The sequence below is a fragment of the Sus scrofa genome, chromosome 8 (genome assembly GCF_000003025.6).
Source record: "Sus scrofa isolate TJ Tabasco breed Duroc chromosome 8, Sscrofa11.1, whole genome shotgun sequence".
Classification (NCBI taxonomy): domain Eukaryota; kingdom Metazoa; phylum Chordata; class Mammalia; order Artiodactyla; family Suidae; genus Sus; species Sus scrofa.
In genome coordinates, this window is record NC_010450.4 from 100,825,397 (window position 1) to 100,848,798 (window position 23,402).

At 38.9% G+C, this 23,402-nt stretch overlaps 1 protein-coding gene across 4 annotated transcripts in view; it reads right to left on the bottom strand.

Annotated features, from left to right (window-relative positions):
- SPRY1 (sprouty RTK signaling antagonist 1) overlaps positions 1 to 23,402 on the bottom strand; it is a 414,305-nt gene that overhangs the window by 375,921 nt on the left and 14,982 nt on the right. For 3 of the 4 annotated variants that reach the window (XR_002346360.1, XR_002346357.1, XR_002346359.1), the window contains one exon: positions 7,528 to 7,653. The exons of the other annotated variant lie outside the window; for it this stretch is intronic. The gene's annotated coding sequence lies outside the window, so the exon portion shown is untranslated. The remainder of the gene's footprint in view (positions 1 to 7,527; positions 7,654 to 23,402) is intronic. 4 annotated transcript variants of the gene reach the window in all.

The following is a 23,402-nucleotide window of genomic DNA, read 5'->3' on the forward strand; positions in this document are numbered from 1 at the left end:
TAATCAAGGGCAAAAGGTCACTTCCGAACAACTGGGCAATAAAAGATTATTTCTAGTGACAAACAGAGAGGCCCAGAGGTGGGGGGTAGAAAGTAGGGAGGAGCTGGGGAGGAAGGAGGGCAAAAGGGCTCCCATCCGTGGGAGGAAGTGCATTGACTCAAGGCAGCAGACGGGAACCATCTGGCTCCTTTCGAGGTCTGTTCTTAAGACAAGAGAGAAAGTCCCCTTTAAAGGGGCCAGTGACTGGGCTGTGTGATTCTTTTTAATAATCTAAAACCAGCTTTCTCAGGCACAGAAAAATTAGAGTGAGAGAGAGAGATGGGAAGGAGGGAAGAAACCATTTTCCAAGTAGCAGGATACTTCTTGGCAAATGCTAACTAGAAAATGCATTGCTTTTCAACTCATCAGATTAGTAAGTAAACCTCTAGATACCACTAAGTAGATAATCCAGCAACTGGTGTTTAATTATTATTTGAAATTAACCTTAATTTAAAACACATACCCATACACACATCATTTCATTTTTAAAAGAATATCAAATCATTTTTTATGGGACCATTGTAACCTCCCAGGACACCTAAATTCTTCCTCTTTCCATTTTACCACCCCCCAATCCCCTCCAACCTCTTCAGTGTTCTCCCTGGTTCTTACTGACCTTGGAAAGGTTGCAAGAAAAGTCAAGGGTCCTATTACATTCAGCCTAGTTGCCTTGGTTTGAAGAAAGCTAGAATTACAGACAGTGTACCCTATTTTCCCCATCCCCCCAAAGAGTCAGTACCAAGTAAACTATGTCCTCAATTCCCTCATCTGTGATTTTTTTTTTAACCACTGAGTAATTACCAACTGAAATAGAAAGTGTCCAGGCTGAGGGACACTGCTGGCTGTGTAGCTGCAAACATGAGATCCTAATTACAGTAATTCAAAGTCCACAGGACAGGAAGCCTAATCATTTTCAGCCTTTTTTTTTTTTTTTTTTTTTTTTGGAGGGGTGCAGCATGGCTAACGGACCAGCTGATCTGAGACAGCTCAGAGTGGGCCTCAGGATGACATTCATCTTTCTAAAAGTGAACATCTTTTGAAAAATGGCTGTGAACAAGAATTGGGATTTGTATTAAGCATCTGCCAACCACTCCAGCAGTAGTGCTAGAAAGGAAATAGAGCATTTATGTCTACTTCTTCTAGGACAGCTAAATCTTTATCCCAAGGGAACACATTGAGAAAATGGTCAACATGAAATTACAGGAAATTTCATGTAAGAAGGAAACAGAAACATAGATAAGAAAACTGGAACTTGCTTTTCAACATCCACATAAGCATGAGAAAAACATTGCAAAAAATATTGAAATGGCATTATAAAAATTATAACTTCAAGATGTATTTATGAAGATTTCCTCCCAAGGGAAAAAACCATAAGAAAATTTAAATGCCATAAATTTACACACACAATAATAATAATGATGATGATGAAGTTGGTGGTGGTTGGTGGTCAGCAACTCTATCAAGTGTTCACTGCACATTGATCTCTGAACAGCAGGTATGATGACATTGCCAAAGAAAGTTACCCTGGGTCCATTACCTCAAGGAGCTTACAATCTGAAAGTGGGTGGGATACACTCACCTGAAAACATGCAAGAAAGTATATAAATAAGTCTAACACCAGTTGGCCCTTCATGCTTAAGGGACACTAGAATAAAATACACACTGGATTAAGCCAGATTCCTTTGAGGAAGACCTTTGAGATGAATTTCATACAGAATTTTAAACTCATGCTTTGGTAGAGTGAAGAAGACATTGGTCTTTTCTAGCCAAGGCTGTTTAAAGGGGAAATGAGAAATAGCTGAGTCTGGTCAACTGGATCTGAACTGAAGACATGCAATAGATGGTAACAGTCCAGAGTGTGAGGGCCTGCTGGAGAGGTGGGCATCCAAAAGTATCTTGTTTAAAACTCATGGGCTTTCGGAGTTCCTGATGTGGCTTAGTGGTAATGAACCCAACTAGTATCTGTGAGGACATAGGTTCAATCCCTGGCCTCGCTCAGTGGGTACAGCTCTGATTTGACCCCTAGCCTGGGAACTTCCATATGCCTCAGGTGCAGCCCTAAAAAGACAAAAAATAAATAAATAAAACTTATGGGCTTCAAGTGCAAATTGAAACCAGAACATACACATTGAGATGGATATTATTTTTTTTATTAGAAGGCTTGGTAAGGATGTAGAGAAAGTGGTACTTTTAAGTACTATCAGTGGGACGGTCAAATGGTGCAGCCATTATAAAAGTATGGTGGTTTCTCAAAAAATTAAACATAGAATTATCATATGATCCAGCTATTCCACTTCTGGATATATCCTCAAAATAACTGAAATGTACACTAGATATACACTATACTCAAAATGACATGAAATGTGCATCCATGTTCATCCATGTTCATAGCAGAGTATAAAATTTCCATTTGGAATGATAAAAACTTTTCTGGACATGGATGGTGGCAACGAGTGCACGAAATTATGAATGTACCTAATGCCACTGGATTGTACACTTAAAATGTTTACACTAAGTTGTATGCATATTTTACCACGGTTTTTTAAAAAAGGCATTAAGATAAGATGAAAAGATAACCTTTACTTAGCCATGTGCGCGTGGCCTAGGTACTTCCTCTTTGAAACCCAAATTCCTCAACTACAGAACAAGGATAACGAGACCTACAATCCAGGCTTATAAATAGAAGAAATAATGTAAAATGCCTAACATTTAGAAGATGACTTAATGAAGATTCTTGATTGCAAGAAATGGAATCATAAATGAAATAGCTTAGGGAATTTATTGGCATTGAAGCAAACTGCCAAAGGGTCAAGACTGGAAGCTGGTCCTAGGAACAACAGGAATGAAGGGCTCTAGTGCTATCAGGTTCTTCTAATCTGACCTGTCATTTCTGCATGGTAATTGCTCTGACTGCTAGGGAACACAATCAGTGCAATTCCAGGCACACATTCTTACACCTCCACAACTGGACAAAAAAGAGGTCTTCCTTCAGTCCTGTTTGAAAGACTCTGATTGGACCATGTTTTGTCACACACCCATCCCCTGGACCAATCACTGTGGAAGGTAAAAAGCCCCCATTACAAGCACAAATTAAAGCGGGAAGATGGAGACACCAACTGGAAGAGCAGGCATGAACCAAGTAGCCATCAGCAAACTCGTGAACTAGTAATCCAGATTTTATATACAACATAAACACAAGCCACCTTAGATATCTGAGTAAATATCAGTTTATCTAAGAAATACGTATTTTATGTTATTTTGAAATAATTGATTCAGTTGTTCACTTGATGACACTCTCATGGTAAGTTACTGTATTTAGGATAATTTTTCAAATAACTGAAACGGACTCTCAAGTATTAAGAATTTTTTTTAATGCTTTTTTTAGGCCCGCACCCAAGGCATATGGAAATTCCCAGGCTAGGGGTCCAATCCGAGCTATAGCTTGCAGCCTAGCCACAGCTCACGCGCCAGATCCCCAACCCACCGAGCAAGGTCAGGGATCAAACCCGCATCCCTCATGGACCCCAGTCAGGTTTGCAACTGCTGAGCCACAACAGAAACTCTTTAAGATTTTTACTTTGTATTTTATCTAAAATATATTCTTTTTTTTTTTTTTTTTTTTTTTTTGGTCTTTTTGCCTTTTCTAGGGCCGCACCCGCGGCATATGGAGATTCCCAGGCTAGGGGTCTAATTGGAGCCGTAGCCACAGCAACTCAGGATCCAAGCCATGTCTGCAACCTACACCACAGCTCATGGCAACGCCAGATCCTTAACCCACTGAGCAAGGCCAGGGATCGAACCTGCAACCTCATGGTTCCTAGTCAGATTCATTAACCACTATGCCAAGACGGGAACTCCAATATATTCCTTATATGATGGAATATAAAAACAATTTTTTGGTAAAGTCAAGATCACTTGTGAACATAAAATATATTGTATGGTAATATGCTAATACTCTCAGGAACAACTTTGGTGCTTAGAACTTCTTAAACCAAGGACTCAAGACACAGAGGTCATCATTTGATCAATCTTTGTTACTTCTCACTCTTCTCACTTTTCTGCTTCAAAAAATTCCCACCTTGGCACAACACTGTAAACCAACTATATTTTAACTATTTTTTAAAAAGGGGAAAATGTCTAAAACTTAAAAATGAAAAAAACAATTCCTTCCTTCATCCTGCTTCTAATTGCTAAGTATTGAACATCTAGATAATTAGTGACTATGAGTAAAGTAAGATTTTCAGGAAGTTATTTTATAGGGAAAAGTGTATTGGCTTTGGTCCAAATAATTATTACAGGAGTTCAAGGATTTGTTCTTTGGGTTCACAGAAGTGTTTTAGAAAATTAGAAGCCAAACTGCCTGAAGTCCAGGTACTTCAGAATATTGAACCTTATGGGTGAGATGAAAGCTCGCTGAGACACTCAAAATTTTTAATCTAGTTATTGAAACACATTTTATGAGAATTAACAATGTAAAGAGTATCGCCGTTTTAAACTTGCATATGTAATAGGAATTCAGAAGAAATATATCAAAACATTTGCAAAGTGGTTTTATTTGGCCTAGGATATCTTGGTTCTTGAATTTCTCAGCTAGATTTTTCTGAAGACCTATCAACCAGATTAAGAAAATCTTGACTCTAAGATAAATCATTAAAGTGACTGACAAACAGAGAAATCTCTCACAGTCAATACAGCAACCTTATCGACAGTTATTGATTTCTGCAGTCTCACTCTAAGGGGACTTTGATTCTGCTGTTGACCAAAGTACTGATGGTCATGGCAACAACAATGTATCAGAGTTCCCATCCTGGCCCAGGGGTAACCAACCGACTAGTATAGTATCCATAAGGATGCCGGTTCAATTCCTGGCCTTGCTCAGTGGGTCAAAGGATCCGGCATTGCCCTGAGCTGCAGTGTAGGTCGCATGGCTCGGATCCTGCATTGCTGTGGCTGTGGTGTAGGCAGGCAGCTGTAGCTCTGATTCACCCGCTAGCCTGGGAACTTCCATGTGCTGTGGGCGCAGCCCTATAAAGACAATCAAAAAAACCATGTGTCTAAGGAGAATGGCCAAGAAGGATCCTGAAGAACAGGTGTACCCTCTTCACTTGTTTCACAATCTTCAGAAAGATGTGTGATATTATCCTCCTTCACCCATAAACATCAAGTACATAGCCTCGTATTTTTAGTAGCAAATGCTCAAATACCTAAAGAACTCAGTCAAATCAGTGACGGTACATTCTGAAAGGAGGAACTATGTGTTGAAGGGAAGTCAGGGAAGACATGAGAAATTCAGAAAAGCTCTCTTCCTTGTTTGCTCCTTCTGAAAGCCTAGTAGGCATAGAAAATATTATTTTGTCATGTGATGAAAAGACGCAACAAGTGATCAAACATCAAGATGAACCCACAGGCAAAAAGAATGCAGTTCCTACGTACATTTAACTGCCTGCCATTCTAAGAGAGTAAACCTGAAGTTAAAACCTGTGCCCCTGCCAAGGCATTAAGTCTCTACAGCTATGTAAACTGCAAAGAGTTTGCAAAGGAACAAATCCAGGACATAACCCCCTTGAGAACAACAAAAGGGATACTTGTCCAGACATTCATATTGCATCACGCCACTTCACAACTTAAAATGAGTCTAGAAAAAGAGGTATGATTTTGGCATGGCTCAGTCCTGTTACTCTCATTCCATAAGACAAGGCAAGCATATCCTCTTTTCTGGTTTACATTTTATCTGGAATCCACCGAGTGAGACATTGACAAACCTGTTAAATCAGACTAAGCCAATCAATGCAGGGCAGCCAAATAACTTACAACATCCTAGCAAAATTTTTTTTAAAAGTATTTTGCTGTAAACTGAAAAACTTAGTAGCACTCAATCAAGGCCTGATACTTAATGGTAGGGACTTATCTAAGCACCTCTTCCTTTCCTTCCCCCCATTATCTCATTGATAACTGGTTTAGTTTGAAGAACTTTTGTTATGTTTCATGTGTATTCAGTTCACACTGTGAGATATTTTACTAATGCACAAATACTTGGACCCAAACATCTTGCAGCGAGAAATAAGAATTTTGCAGATGAAATAGATAGGTAAGTGGCTAGAGAGGTAAGATAGATCACCAGACAGACAGCTGATCGATGTGCCTCTGGCCACCATGAGATTTAGGGTATAATCTTCCCATAGATCACCCATGTTTACCCATCAGGCCAAAAATTTATAACCTGCACATTTAAAATAGCTACTACTATGTAGAAAAAGCCATAGTCACAAAGTTAATAAAATACTGGCTAAAGTCCATTTCATTAATTTTTCTCCCCTGGCATTGTTGAGTTTGTCTAAATTTTGCCAGATTTAACACAATTTTAAGTTTCAGGTTTGTATATTTTTGGACTCAAATTCTACTCTGGGTAAACTTGGGAAATTTTATCCCACTGCCTATATGTGCAATGCAAAATGGTAAAGGTGATAGCAAATCATATGATTAAAAAATGTAATATGAGATTTATTGTATACTATTTATTCTTATTTCCTTCAATCTGTTTTTTTGTTTTTGCTTTTTCAGCTCCCCCCACACCATTTGTAAGTTCCAGGCCAGGGATCAAATCCCAGCCGCAGCTGTGACCAATGCCACAGCTGCAGCAATGCTGAATCCCTAACCCACTGCACCAGGCAGGGGATCAAACTTGCACTTCTAGAGACAAGCCAGATCATTAAGCAACTGCGCCACAGCAGGGACTTCTTACTGTAAACCTATTATTCAAAAGATTAGAAGAGAATTCAGAAGATTGAAGTTAAACTTTTTTCCCCACAAGCTTCTTTTTCCTATCTACTACTCTTTGGTCTCTCCAACTATTTACACTGATGAAAATATAGGAGGAAAAATATGTTATTCACCATCTTAGTACTTCAGCAACACAGAAAACAAGCAGCTCAACAATATTTCTCCTGCCAAACAGTGAAAAAAAAGTGTTTATCAAATTAGTTAGGAGTTCCCTTGTGGTTCAGTGGGTTTAGAATCCAGCATTGTCATTGCTGCGGCTCTGGTAACAGCTGTGGCCCCGGTTTGATCCCTAGTCCGGGAACTTCCGCATGTCACAGGCATGGCCAAAAAAAAAAAAAAAAAAAAAAAGATTAGTTCTACATAGCCCAAAGCCACTGGTGAGTCTAGTTAGAGACTCAGAATTAACCGACAGTAATTCATACATGGCCAACTGAAGGTAGTCCATTTGCTTTGGAAGTCAGGAAAATGAGTAGGACTGACAACCTCTTAGGAAAGTCATGGAGCTGCCTACTGGGCATTTGCTATAAAGTTACAGCTCACTGCTGCATGCAGCTAAGTCACTAAAGTACCTGCAGACCAAGAAATCACTACTGTCATGTTTGAAGAATGATCTTCTATCTAGAAACCATGCTGTATGAGTCACATAGGAACACCATCACAGAAGACCACGGCCTGGGAGGCTTAAACAACATAAGTGTATGTTCTCACTTTTTTGAAGGCTCAAAGTCCAAGGTCAAGGTGCTGGCAGGGTTGGTTTCTGGCGAGACCTCTCTTCCTGGTGTGAAGATGGGCATCTTCTCACCGTGTATTCCCATGGCCTTTCCTTTGTGCTGGCTAAGAAGAGACAGACGGAAAGAAACAGAGCAAGAGAATGAGGGCTCTCATGTCTCTTCCTCTTCACATAAGGACACAAGTCCTGTTAGATTAAGGCTTCATTGTTATTACTCACTTAACTCATTGCCTCCTTATAGGCCCTGTCTCCCAATACAGTCATACGGGGGGTTAGGATGTCAATATACAACTTTGGGGAGAATACAATTCAGTCCATGACACACACCTTAAGTTTAGAGATTTATAGAAGACTAAAACCACCAAAAGAGAATGACTTCCTTCACAAAGTTGAGGTCCTTGTAAGTTTCCTGGGGGAAAAAAAAATCAGTACCCTTCACCAAAATACAGTTTAGTTTGCTATCTCTGGCTTTTATTGAAGTTTGCTACAAGAAATAACCACATGAACTCTTCCTACATTTTTGGAGGATAATGTCCCTTCCCAAAATTCAATTCCCTCTACATAAGCTCTGTGTGAGAACTGTCTTTTTTTTAATTATTTTTCTTTTTAGGGCCACACCCACAGCACACGGACACTCCCAGGCTAGGGGTCGAATCACAGCTGTAGCTGCCAGCCAACAGCACAGACACAGCAAGGAGGGATCTGAGCTGCATCTGCAACCTATGCCAGAGCTCATGGCGATGTCAGATCCTTAACCCACTGAGCAAGACCAGGAATCGAATTCACGGCCTCACGGATACTCATCAGGTTCGTTACCACTGAGCCACAGTGGAAACACTGAGAATCGTCTTATAGTGTTTAGTGCCAGGAGCAAAAATTATCTTCCGTGAGAACTTCCCCTAATTCCTAAAAATTTACAAGAACCTCATACTATGACATTTTTACTTTTTCTTCTAGTCTGGCAGAAACTTTTCGATCATATTGAAAGCTCGAATAGAGCAAATTCATTAACTGCTTATATTTGTTCTATTTGTCATCCTCCTAACATTTTTTGCTTTTATTCAGATTCTCTTATTTCTCTTTTAGTAACAATTCTCTCACTATGCTTTTTAATAGGCTCAAAAGAGCACATTTTCATGAAAAAGGTAGTGTTTAAACACCTTAAAGTAAACCCCTGGCACTATAAGTATCTTCATAAGATTAAACCAGATTTAAAAAAAAAAAAAAAATCTAATGGCAGCTATTGAATTCTGTGAGAAAGGAAAAAAAAAAAAAAAATACCTGGAAAATTTAAGAAAAAAAAAAAGGAACCACCGAAAAAGATAATCTTGATTTCCCCTTAAGTTTTCACTCATCCTGCTGAGGAAAATGAGTATCAAGCAATGAACATGATAATAAAACTTTAAAAGTAGCAAAACACATTTAAAAGCAGAACACAAAGCTTTCAACAAAGTAAATGGATAGTTTTGAGCCATTATACGTAAGTTAATTTTCACACTGGTTGGTAGCTTTTAAAGTGAACCATTATTTTAGCTTCCCTGCTATTGATGCGAGCCCACAGTTTTCCCGCACTGGCCCTCTACATAAGAGGAAGTCCACTGCTGGACAGTGCAGTTTAAAAACTAAACGAAAACAGCAGCAGAGCATCCTGGAAGCAAAGGACAGATGTCCTTTCTGTGTCTGCACATGTGCTGGGATGTGACTTCAGGGCTTCTTGCTGATAAGATTAATGCCTAAGGAAAAGCTGAGCTTTTCAAGTTTGTTTGTTTGTTTTGCTTTTAGGGCCTCACCCTCGACACATGGAGGTTCCCAGGCTAGGGGTCGAATCAGAGCTGTAGCTGCCAGCCTACATCACAACCACAGAAATGCTGGATCTGAGCTACATCTGTGACCTACACCACAGCTCACAATGCTGGATCCTTAACCAACTGAGTGAGGCCAGGGATCAAACCCACATCCTCATGGATACTAGTTGGGTTTGTGAACTACTGGGCCACTATGAGAACTCTGCTTTTTGAGTTTTAGATAGAAACTGTAGTTTCTGGAAAGGGAATTTTTGAAAGGAGAGGTCAAAGAAATCAGAAACAAAAACACTTAGTTACTTTATCATGGTATGAAAACAGTGCCTTTGGAGAACATGCTATACTAGGTTGTGCAAGTGTTTTGCACGTGTTGTAAAAGTCCAGAGTATGCATTTACAAAATATCAGCAACATGTGTTAAGGTAATATTTAAAATCTGTCAATCATGTGTGGATGTCAGAAAACAATATGCTTTTGGATCTGCTGAACGAAAGATAACCAATACAAAACACTGGATAAGGTCTTCCGGAAATTCTTCGCAAATAGGACAGACCTCCATTAAAAGTCTATCTTGTATTGTGTCTCAACTAAATGAAAAAAAAAAATTAAGTAAAGCAACTTACATTCTCAATGGGTAGTAATAGGAGGTCTTTGGAAAAATAAGTTTTTACAAAGTAGGTGAAAATGGCTAGACTAAACCCCGTATGGAAAATCAGATCAAGATGGAGACTGAACACAACTATCTACCTGCCCTATCCAAAGACCTCTGAAAGACTAGGAGAGATCGTATGGGACAGAATAACTCCTGAAGCATATTAGAAAACAAGGAAGGTTACAATTTGTAGAATACCAAATGCTGGCAAGAATTTACAGAAACAGGAATTCTCACGTATTGCTGGTGGAAATGCAAAAATAATGCATAAAAGATTAGCAGTTCCCTATAAGGTTATACATAAACTTACTTCTATGCACTGAATGTTTCTGTGCCTCCTAAATCCACATGCTGAAGGCTAATCTCCAACATGATGAGAATAGGAGGGAAGGCCTGTGAGAGTTGATTAGGTCATGAGGGTGGAGTCTTTGTGAATGGGATTAGTGCCCTTAAAAAAAGACCGTAAAGAGCTCCCTCACCCTTCCCATCATGTGAGGACATGATGAGAAGACAGCCTTCTATGAACCAGGAGGAAGGTCCTCACCAGACATTGAATCTGCCAGCACCATGATCTTGGACTTCCCAGCTTCCAGAACTGTGAGAAATAAATGTCTGTTGTTTATAAGCCACCCAGTCTATGGTCTTTTGTTACACCAGCCCAAATGGACTAAGACAATATGTAAGTTTATTTTTCCATCTGTCATGACAGAAAAACCAAGAATCCCAGAAAGACTGCCGTTCATCTGTTCAGCAGACTCTTGCCCCACACTCTACTTCCACTGCACAATGACACTTATAACAACATATTAGTATTGCCTGTTTATAATTGTCTGTTTCTCATATTAGACCATCAATTCTGCGAGGGAAAAATTATAGTTACCCTTGGTCACTGGTGTATCTCCAGAACTCTAGCAAAAACTTGATCAATGTGTCAAATTGAATGACTCAATTCCAACTTAAGTGGTGAGGTAAGAGTCATATCTGAAAGAGTGAGCACAGCATCAGTACATCCTGTATCCATCTTGCCTCCGCTCACCATAGTAAGCTAAGTGAACATTTTACAAATGAGCTCATCACCTAGCTTACTATCCTCCAGAGATAGTGACTCCTACTTAACGTAGTGGTTTAGTACTAGGAGGAATACAAGTGTATCAAATTAAGATACATATTCATATTAATTTTGGAATAGCTTTCAAACGGAAACTTGAAAAGAATCAAATTGTATTTTTGCAGTACTCTTTTATCTAGCAATACAGAAAATCCAAGGCTCAGCTAAGCAACTTCTGAGCACCTTTATACAGCAAAGTATATGAAGCTTTTAAAATACCTATTTGGGTTGGAACCTTGGAAAATTACAGGTAAAGACAACTTTTTAAAAAGGCACAATTGTTCGAGTATGCAGGATGCCTTGAACTTATTATATAAAAAAGTCTCCAAATTTCACTTCTTTTTCAGTAATAGAGGACTGTTTGGAAACTGGAGATTCAGGTAGATCAGGAACAAAACTCCTGGACCCAAATTCAGCCACAGAAAAGATGATGAATTACCATTTGACACTATATGATGATAATCCAGGTGGAATCCTTTAATGCCCCCTCCCTATTTCCAAATGCTAAGGGGCAGCATTTAAAAACCTCATGTTTAGGGCGTTCCTGCCGTGGCGCAGTGGTTAACGAATCCGACTAGGAACCATGAGGTTGCGGGTTCAGTCCCTGCCCTTGCTCAGTGGGTTAACGATCCGGCGTTGCCATGAGCATGAGCTGTTGCCGTGAGCTGTGGTGTAGGTTACAGACGCAGCTCGGATCCCGCGTTGCTGTGGCTCTGGCGTAGGCCGGTGGCTACAGCTCCGATTCGACCCCTAGCCTGGGAACCTCCATATGCCGCGGGAGCAGCCCAAGAAATAGCAAAAAAAAAAAAAGACAAAAAACCTTATGTTTATATGTTATAAATTATCTAATCTTCACTAATCACTTCAAATAAGAGGGTATACATAGAAAATAAAGTATATTTTCTGTACGTGGGGCAGTGGGTTCTTCCTTTTTTTTTGAGACAGAGATTCTTTATTTTATTTTCCCACTGTACAGCAAGAGGATCAAGTTATCCTTACATGTATACATTACAATTACATTTTTTTTCCCCACCCTTTGTTCTGTTGCAGTATGAGTATCTAGACAAAGTTCTCAATGCTACTCAGCAGGATCTCCTAGAGATTCTTTAATAATCTGAAAAAACCCTGGACTCTTCCCCAAGAAAGAACAACACACACACACACACACACACACACACAAGAGTTTTGCCTATCATTTCAAAAGTTTATAGGTTCCCAAAGCCTCTCCATGGATGACTATTCAGCTGGTCATTAAATCCATGGTTTAAAACTATATGGGGAGTTATGGAAGAAGAGGAAAGGCAAGGCTTGGGGCAGGGGGCGTGTAGAGAGAAAGACTGCTCAGCATTCCTCTGTCTTCAGCTGAGGTGTTTACATATTAATCTTTTTTTATAAACTGACTTTCAAGTAACATTATTTGGTCAAAGAAAGTTCTACTAGAAAATACATCTGACATCCTGGGAACTAGACCAGGGAATCTAAACCTGGTTTATCACAAGAATTACTTGGGGAGTTTTGTTTTAAAATGATACTTCACTAGATCTCATACCATGGCATGTCTTGGTTGTTTTCTGTATATTTGTCTTATCTCATTCAGTTAGAATGAAGGGTCCATTTATTTGGGTGAGAATACTCTGAGGACCAACAGTGTTCTCAGGGGTTTCTTTCCAAGGAGCTTCAACCCCATGATATAATCATCTCCCCAAAGTCCTATCTCCAAATACCATCACATTGGGTATTAGGATTTAACAAAGGAATGTGGAGGGAATACAAACATTTCTAAAGAAAAATAGCAATGGCCACTCTCCTAGAAACCTGCAGCTAAAACAATCAAAGGAAAATCTTCCACTCACATATTATGTATAGGCTTTGGAGTCGGATAACCAGAATTCAAATCCTGGTTCCCTAAGCTTTTTTTGGCTACGCCCATGGTGTGCAGAAGTTCCCAAGCCAGGGAGCAAATCCATGCCACAGCTATAACCAAAGCCACAGCAGTGACAATAGTTGAACCTTAACCTGCTGAGCCATGAGGGAATTCCCTGATTCCCTAAGTTTTAGCCATGGGAACCTAGGCTATTGACTTCACTTCCCTTTGCTTGGGTTTTCTCATCTATAAGAGAGGGTAATAATGGTACCTAGCTCATACAAGTTTTAAGAAGATCGAATTAATTAATTTGAGTAAAGTATTAGAATAGTTATCAGCTAGTATATAGTAAGGACTCAATAAATCTGAGCTAGGAATATATTGAAAGGATATAAAAAGATCTATCCTTTGGAGGAACTTAGGATACAGTGAGAAAAACAAATCATAAATAAATTATCTGGGAATGAGTATTAACTACATAAGAATAAATATACAGTGTCCAAACTAAAAATTCAAGAAATGGAGATCAGAGTAATACTAGTAGCCTTTCACTGTAGAGAAGTCAACCACCAAATAAAGAGTTCAAATGCCATATTAGGTAATAAGAGCTGAAATGATGAGGACCCCAGCCTAGGGTTCCACTGCTTTGTAACCTGTATGGAAAAGGAGAAATGGCTAGTCTTCTTGAGTGTCATAGAAGAAAACTAAGATAAAAAGAGCACAAAGAAAAATTGGATTGCCAGTGAAGGTGTAAAGGCTCAGTGACAAGAATACATGATTCTTATTTAAAATAAACTACAATTATTTGCTATTGCTATTGCCAATAGCTACAGTGAAATAATCTCGCTGGTCCAGCACAGTGAGTGGGTTAAAGGATCCAGGGTTGCTGCAGCTACCGTAGAGGTCACGGCTGGGCGTGGATTCAATCCCTGGCCTGGGAAATTCCATATGCCAAGGATGTGGAGAAAAAAAAAAAAAAAAGAGGAGAAAGAAGGGACCAAACTGGAAGCAATATGTCTGTCTTCACCAGCATGACCTGGGAACCTGGCCCACCTCCCATCTCCTACCCATGTTTGCTCATTCATCCCTACCTCAGGAAGTAATCACTTGTTTCTCCAGAGATTTGGTATTTCAATTTGCTTCTCTGAGAGAATTTAGTGCATTCTAATTCCTCATTATGGATATGTAGAGGTTGGGCTTACTAAACAGTTTTGCTGAATTGCTCAATTATTTAAAATTATTGTATTCTGTCATTTAAAATTATCATACTTTGTAACTTTGTCACATAGTAGAACTTCCTCTCTAGGAATCTTGTTATCAGTAGTTTATGCAGGTTTCTGAAGTGGCTTGTTTTCTGTAATATGTTCCTTTTTTGTTTTAAAAGTCATAAAGTAATTTTAAGTAAGCGTGCATAAGAGCAATACATAATGCCAAATATGGTCCCCCCCCCCAAGGAACAGGAGAGAGTCAATAATTTTTCTTTATTTACCACACTATTAAACACTTCAGTCCTGCAGCTGCCATCAGCACTAAATTCTAACTCCAGTGATTTACTGAGCCTGAAAGCTTGACTTGCCCTTAAATGTCCCTTTCTCAATTGAGAATGCAAAACAATTTTGCCAACATGCCAAGTGCTAGGCTAGCTGTGATTAGGAAGAAGAAACATTAAAACAAACAAACAAACAAAAAACCTGTGAGCCCTTAAAAGGGAACAGCTTAATCATTTGCATTATTCAAACTCCTATTTTCACTTTTACCCTGCTTTTTGGAGGGCAAGGAGAGAGGTTGTCTGTTTCTTTGGTTCCTCAGTCTTTGGTTTCAATACTGTTACAACTTTAAAAAGCTACTGTGCTTCTGAAACTTCTGGTCAGGGGCTTTTTGTCCCTAGAGTTTCAAAACTTAGGGCAAATGATTTTCTCCAACTCTGCTGAACTCAAACATGAAACAGGAAACTGTGATGTCGTGTCTAGTAAACCATCAAAAGCACTCTGTTTAAAATAGAGAAATTAAGTGATCTCATTGCTGCTTTCAAATACCTTAATTTTTGGCAGAACACTTACCTATCTAGGAGTCATTGTAAAAGGTTAATTAAATAAAATCAAAATAGGTCGTCACTTCTTCCTAAGTGCATCAGTTGTTTCAGCAAATGAGTTCTTCCATCGGAAAAGATGAAAGATGTCAGCGTTCTAGTAGGAGAATGATGTACACTGAAAAAATTAATTTGCTTACAACCCCAAAAGTTTCTGCCATCTGTGGAACAAAAGAACTTGAACATTCTAACGGTATCATTATGGCAGCGCTATTTTAATATCGATAAGTTTATGGATGGACACACTTAATCACGATTGTTTGCCGCCGGGCAGCCATGTAGAGCACTTAAGGAAAACAAAATATTTCTCTGAGGCTTTGACATGATAAACATACAAGTTCACTATCTAAACATTAAGTCATATTTAAAATGGATACTTTGTAAGTAATCACTTCCTGTACAACCGGAATGAAATATACACTGACTTTAATGACAGTGATGATAAAGTTATGTAATTCCAAGACAGTCACTGTGGGGAAAAGGAGGAGCGTTAGTCTTCAGAGATACAGTTTCTTAAGGGAAATTAATTATTAGCTCCATTAATATGGTTAACATAAAAAGGGGGAGATGGGGGAGAGAAGGAAGGACACCTAGTTCTCACCACAAAGCCGCAGTTGACATTTTGTAAAGAGTCCTTTCTTGACGAGATTATTTCACTGTAGCTATTGGCCATATCAAATAATTGTAGTTTATTTTAAGTAAGAATCATGAATTCTTGTCACTGAGCCTTTACACCTTCACTGGCAATCCAATTTTTCTTTGTTCTCTTTTTCTCTTGGAGTATCTTAGTTTTCTTCCAATAAATGTGCCTAGCTGATGAAGTCCTGGAAAGCTGAAAAGGATGATCTGAGTTTTTCCCTTGCTCAACTCCCTGAAAAGTGCTCTGCCCCACTAAGAAGAGAGATAGGAGGAAAGAAAATGAAGTAAAATACAAATTCTGGTTCATTTCAGAGTGACTGTTTTCTGAAAGATTGCTTTAGCCTATGCCATATTTTGGGACCAATGCCTCTATTCTAAAAGATCCAATGAGTAATAGAGGATAACAAAGGGAGAACAAAAGTAGAGGCATCTGTCTCAGGGTTTTTTTTTTTTTTTTCTTTGTTTTGTTTATTCTTTTTTAATTTTAGAAGGTAAAGAAAATAGGAGACAGGTGAGGAGATAGGTGAAGAGAATACCCAGAGAATTCTTAAAACCCCTTCTTAACTAAAAATGGGTAGCAGGATTGTGTATGGTTTTTGTTTTCTGCCTTATGCTTTTTCTAAATTTTCCAAAACAGTGTTACAATAAATATGTTACTTTCATCAGCAAAAAAAGGGATTTAAGTGCTTTCCTATTTCCGGTTGCCAGGTCAGCCTCCTGATGAAGCTCTTAGTGGAGATCAAGAGCTTATACTTTTTCCTTAAACCCACACCCCTGGCACGGTGCTTTCACGCAGTCTGGGCGTTCAGCAAGTCTGGACTGACTTATTAATTGATGTAGGTCCCCTTCACCTTTGTACACCTCTGTACTTAAACACTGTTCTCCAGGGTGTCTAAACACACTTAGAAAGAACTGCTCTGGTTTAAAACGGTATATAAATTCTCTGCTAAAGCTACTTCTCCATATTCATCATCTCTAAAGAGCAGATGAGTAAGGTGACATTTTCACGTTGCTAGCTAGAAGTGGCTTGGAACAAAAAGCCACTAACTTTGGGTTTAGAGATATGTTCATTCTAAAAATAAGTTACTTTTGGATCTCAGACACGACCAGTCTTGAGATTTTTATCAAGAGTGCTGCCTACACAATACAACTGTAGATGTAAAGTTTACGTATTAAAATTGAGATTCCCTTTTTTTTCCCCCCCAAAGAGAAGCCTCCACCTTCTTTTGACAACAATGCTGAGAAAGAGACAGCCATAATCTCCTTAAGGACAGGGCCCCCACCATCTTTTTAATCTTTAGTGCTTCGTCCAGGATGTGGGACAGAGTAGGTATTTTATAACTGTTGAAGATTGAATAAATCAATTAATCTGTCAGAATAGCTACCAACTTACTTTGTCATGAAGTAGACATGTTTTAGGGAGAAAAAGTAGTTTATCAAATATGTATATCATTTATTCAGAGTAGAATATTAAAATAAAAACTCTACCACTGCCAAATATATAATACAAGATACACTGTTTTGTATTATATGTTAGGACTCTATAAGACCATTTCATAATAATATCTGTGGCTAATGGGTGAATGTGATAGCATATGAAAACTTCTTATTTTAACAAATAGGTGGCTTCTAGAGTTGAATGTAGAGAACATAAAAAATTATCTTGAAGGAGTATCAAGAGACGAAAACTGTTCACTTCATAAAGCAGATATAGATATAATAAATCTATATCTAAAAGTCATGGCTTAAAGTCACTGTTTCTTTAGCATCTCTAAAGAATACTTTCTTGCTTACCCATTAGTGTTTTAATACTGTTCATTTTTCTTCTACTTTTAAAAAGTTTTGTGCTCAGTCCTATATATATGACAGATTTCAATGCTACCTTGTTGATGCTAAGACAGCTATTGTATCCATAAAACCACTGCAGTGTCTAAATCAGGAGCTGAATATGTTCTTCTACCTTTTATCGGCTCTAAAAAATGCAGAGCAAACATTATCTATTGTTAATTACCTGTAAAGTAGGGCTTTAGCCACTTCCCCTGTTTCTAAGAGCCCTGAAGTGAAACCTAAAAGAAGTCACCCATTGTTTTCCGCTGTGCAAGGGCCAGAAGCAAACAGGGCTCAAATTGCAGCTCTGAAAGGCCACAGGAAATTGGCATACCACTAATCTGCACTCAACTATTCAAAGAAACAAAGCCTGCATTCCTGCTGAAAAACTCACCAGCAGAAACCCAAGGCAGATCTGTTCAGTTAGGACCACAGAATAAATCTGCAGAAATAAAAGTTTTAATTAGAGCGCCATGGGACCTGGCTCTAGTTTCCTAGTTCTGAGAGTAACATGCATCATTTAGATTTCTACCTAGTCTTCCCAGTTTTCCCCAAAATGAGATTATATAATTAGAATCCTTTCCACTTAATAATTTGAGCAGGCATAGAGTTGGAGGGGACAACGTAATTAGAGGCCAATGGTTCACTACAGATAGCTGAGTTATGGTAAACCAGTATACTAAAATAATCACAATCTAAAGCAATGTAAATTTGCTTTTGTGTGTTTGGACTATATACATTCCTTGTAAATGCAACAACATTTTTTCTAAACCATAGGAATGCAATGCAATTAAGAAATTGGCCAGATTATCTTACATAAAACACAGCACAATCCAGAATGAAACTCCATGAAAAACCCAAGCACGAAAGTAGGAATTGTTTTTTCAACTGGATGCTTCACCACAGCTAACATCGTGGGCAGAACATGGATGCCTCATTGGCTGGTGTGGCAAAACCACTTGTTCCTACAGAGTGGTCACGGGAAAGGCAGTAGAATCAACTAACAGTCAGGAACATTAAGTCCTACTCCTGAATTTATCAAGAAATGGGGATCCTTTTGTAGTTCATGAGCACGATGATTGGGTGTTCACGCATCTGTGGGAAACGTGCCTCCCTCAAACCTTGCTCTGACATCAGCACATCACCTGTATGACGTTAAAAAGAAAGGGGGGGGAGGGAAATCCTATTTCTTCCTTGTGTCAAGCTTCATTATCTATAAAACTAGGCTAATAACTTGGCCTCTCCTTAACTCAAAGTTTGTTGAAATACCAAAAGTTTATATACGTAGGTATTTTCAAAACTATTACATGAAATGTACCATTTGAGGTATTACTGTATTTACTAACAATAATGATTCCATTTGAGCAATAACTTGAATCACATAGTATTAACAGAGATCTATCCCAAGAGCTGTCAAGAGCATGTGTAGCCTTTGTAAATATGAAAAGAGGGACATTTTGAAGAGTTTCATGACTATGTCAAGTTCAACAAGAAGAGTAAGTAATAGCTGAGTATCCAGGAAAAAGTGCATTAGCACCTAAGAAGCTAAGAAGGGGTCTGGCATCCTCTAAGACGCCCAGGTCAACTCAATATTAATTACTCCTAAGGATACTTTTGACTCTTAATGAAAAAGACCATGTGGTTTGCGTTATGAATAACTAAGAATAGATCAGCAAAATGAAGGAGCAAGTAATTCTAGGCCTTTCCATGTCAGTGTCTAGTTGGGATGTTGTAGAGAGAATGCACTACTGCAGGAGGACAAAGGGAGAATAATATGATTCAGTGACCTCTACGATCTGTCTCTTCCAGTGCCAAAACTTACCAACCAATTCTTAAAACAATCCTCTTCTGAAAACTTTTACAGTATCCACAATACTACGAAAATTCTCTGTGGTAAATAATCACGTGATATTTTTAGAACTGTACTTACTAGCATGTGCAAAACTAAAATGGCTTAAAGTTATAGATCCTATCAGAATATATATTTTTATTAATACAGTAAATATTCCTCTTGTCAAAAAAACAAGATCCCAATATGGGCTTTTATGACTCAATTGTAAAATGCAGGAAAATGCATCTAAATATTTAGTGAGTGCCTACTATAGGCAAAGCACCTTTGGGGTCAGGAAATCTACAATAATAATCTCAGTCTCAAAGAATTACTGTATCAAAGGAGAGACAAGACATAAACTGAAGAGCAGCAGAAAATGCCCATTCCCCCCCAGATATGCCACCATAGCCTAAGGATTATATTGAGCTAAAAGCACTGAAAAACAGCAGGTACAAGAAGGGTGCTCTGACCTCCCCTTTTGTTTCTGAAAGCAGAAGATAAAATTCGCATATGAAGGATGCCCTCCCCATACCAGGAGGAAAGGAACATTCTTATCACCAGAGATGGGGAGTGGAACCTAGAGAATGCTATACAAACAGACCTTGTAAAAATATCTCAACTTCCTTTAGTCTCTTCGTGTATTTTAGTGACTTTTCCAGAACTGTCTCTCTTTGTTCAACCTAGTATATGAACACTAAGGCTCGGCCACATCTTTTGGGCTTCATTTTCCTATGCGCTTCCCAGATACATGAAAAATCTGTATGCTTTTCTCCTGTTAATCCATTTTAGGCCAATTTAATTCTCAGGCCCAGCCAGAGACCTTAAGAAGGTAGCAGTCAAATTTTGCCTCCTCTCCAACGTTAAAAAGGAAACATTAAAAGCCATGAGCAGTTTACACAATGAAGTTACTAAAGAATTTCTGGGAGAGATTATTTTGGCTTGATTTAGTCAGAGAAGTAGGATTTAAACCCAGCTATAAAAGAACAGGATTAAAAAGGTAAAGGCAGTCCCTGAGGTCAGGATTTGAAGGTGTGTTTTAGGGACAGAGAGTGAACTAATTCCCCGGGATAGACGATTTATGTTGCGGAAAAGCAGGAAAGAAGGGCGAAAGGCGCAGGTTGGGAGTCTGAAAGCACCGTCATGAATAAATACCTAGCATGGGGTGTTTCAACTTAATCCTATAGTGAACGGAAAGGCTGAAGGCAGGAAAAGAGGATGAGGGCAGAAGGGACAGAGAACATTGGGGGCTTGCAGAAGACCTACAGTCTGATGAACTGGAAAAGATTCGTTTTTAATATGGTTATTTGTTATGCAGTCATGCTGTAGGCCAGGAACATCATATGATAAATGACACAAATGTTTCCGAGTGTAAATCATCAGATTCCAACTTGGCAGCCACCAGCAGACACACATTTTCCATTGGGTCAAAAGGACCCAAATTTTTATTTGCACACAAAAATACAGTTCTGTGTTTTTTCCCCTTGAGAAACAGTCCCATAGGTAACATCTGAGGGCCCCGTCATGAAATCACCACCCTATGTTCAGTGCCGCCTGCGGTTGAGTTAGTCATTTGTTGTGCCATAGGAAGGAGGTGACAGTTACTGCTAGGATATGTTTGTAGGGCATAACCTCAGAGGAACTTCCTCACACTCTATAGTAGAAAGGAATAAATGTTTGTTTTGAAAGATAAGCATGGGTAAGTAGGAAAAAATGCTCAAGGGCAAATACTTTTGAAAAAAAAATGCTTTATGAAAGAATGCTGGGTTTTGTTTTTTTCAAGAAAGGCATGTTCAAGCAGACCATTTTCTTTTTTTCAAGAGTACTGCCTGCTTTTCTTCTTTCCAAAATTTGCTAGATTTTATAAATCATATGAAGCATATTTTCCCTAAAGATTAAGAGACTCCCCCTGACTGAAGTTTTTAAGAAATTAAGGGACTATATTTTACCAGTGCCAAGGAGAAAAACATCCCATTACCTACATAGGACATGAAGAAATGGGGACTTCTCACACTTGACTTTTTTTTTAACTAAACTTCCGAAATCAAGCAATGCCAGCTTCCCTCAAATTCAAGTTATTCTGCTTAGAATGATCACTTCTCAAAAAAGCATTTCCAAGTCTCTACATGCACCACATACCACCTATAAAATGTAGAAAATGTTAAACTCCAATATTCTCATCTACAAGCTTTTCAAACTACAAGAAAAAAAAAATTCCAATCCCCAAATTATTTTGTCATTCATTTTTTATAACTTCTGCAAGAATTTCAATTTTACTAACTCAGCCTATTGTTATGATAAGATCAGAGTTCTCTTGTGGCACAGAGGGTCAAGATCAAGTGTTGTCACCATAGCCACTCTGGTTGCTGCTGAGGCAAGGGTTTGTTCCCTGACCTGGGAACTTCCACATGCTGTGGATATAGCACCCCCCCCCAAAAAAAAGATAGATAAGTTCTACATAATGGCAATAATATAGGATTTTAAAAGTAGTTTTCACATCTTTTTCTCATGCAGCTGGTTCTCTTTCCTATTAGCTGTTTATCCTTGAGTAAGTCATTTCATCTCACTGGGGTCCAATTTTCTTCACTTTAGAATGAAGGAAAGGAACTAAGTACCTCTAAGATCCCTGCCAGATTGACTTTGAGTGGCTTCAAACTATCGTCTAATCCTAATTCTCAATCCCCTAATACACGTTCCCCACCCACATTTCTCTGTTTTCCATCAACGTCACTGCCATTTCTGACGTGGACCACAGACAAAACATAAAGGGAGTAAGGAAAACCAGGGCACTGAAGTTGCAAACATTAGTTTTAAGATACAATGATTTAAAATGTAATTCCTGGGGTGGAGGCTACAGAGAGAGGGAGTAGGTGGTTTAGTGTTTTTATACAATTGGGAGAAAATGGTTGACTTGCTAAACTGTCAACTTTGAAATCTGGTACTTTGACAACAAAGATCAGATAAACAATTCACTCTTCTGAGTTATCGACAGACAGTGAACTCTATCTGGGGAGTGGGGATGTAAGAAAGAATTAATTAATTTAGTTGGTTTGATTTTCAAAGACTTTGTTTCTCTTCTCTACCTTCTTGCTTCCTGCCTTCAGTCCACTTCATTACTCATTAACTGTTCTGGGAGAGATGTGTTCTAGGCGGGGAAAAGATTCCCAAATCAGTACAATTAGTAGAATGTTCAGTGTGGAAATTTTTGGTCTCCTTATGCATTTTACTTATATAAACATTCTCTCTACCTTATGTTACCAGTTATGGGCCACTTACAGGTGGTCCAGTGATAGTCACCTAGATGCTTCGTCATCTTCCTCAATCCAATCATCTCAAATCCATCTTTCCGTCACATTAATCACTGTGACCATAATATCAACTAGCCAGCCATTTAGCTGGCCTTCCCTTCCACTCCAGTCTGTTCTCCGAAGCACCTCCTGGAGAATTGTTCTGAAACTTTCATGTGGTCATGTCACTCTCCTGTTATAAGCTGGCTTATCTATGACTCATTCTTACTCACGGGATAGAGCTAGAGCTAAAAATTCCTAATGTGACATGACTGGCTTCTATCCTTCCCACAGACACCTTCCATCCAAACTGTCTAAACTACTCGAAATTTTCCTATCATGTCATCCGTGATCATTACCACCAGCATCCTTTGTACTTATTTGAAAAGCTTTTCCAGAATTCCCATTGTGGCTCAGCAGAAACGAACCCACCCAGGATCCTTGAGGATGTGGGTTCGATCCCTGGCCTCGTTCCTTGGGTTAAGGATCTGCTTGCCATGAGCTGTGGTGTAAGGCTCAGACACAGCTCAGACCTGGTGTTGCTGTGAGCTGTGGGTAGGCCGGCAGCTGTAGCTCCAATTCGACCCTAGCCTGGGAACTTCCATATGAGGCACCTGTGGACCTAAAAAAAAAAAAGGCTTTTCTCTCCCTTGTCTACCTGATTAACTGCTACCCATCCTTCCTGTCTTCTCCATGAAGCCTTGCTGACTTGCAAAAACAGCTGTGGCTGCCTCCTGAGTGTTTCCATAGTTACCAAC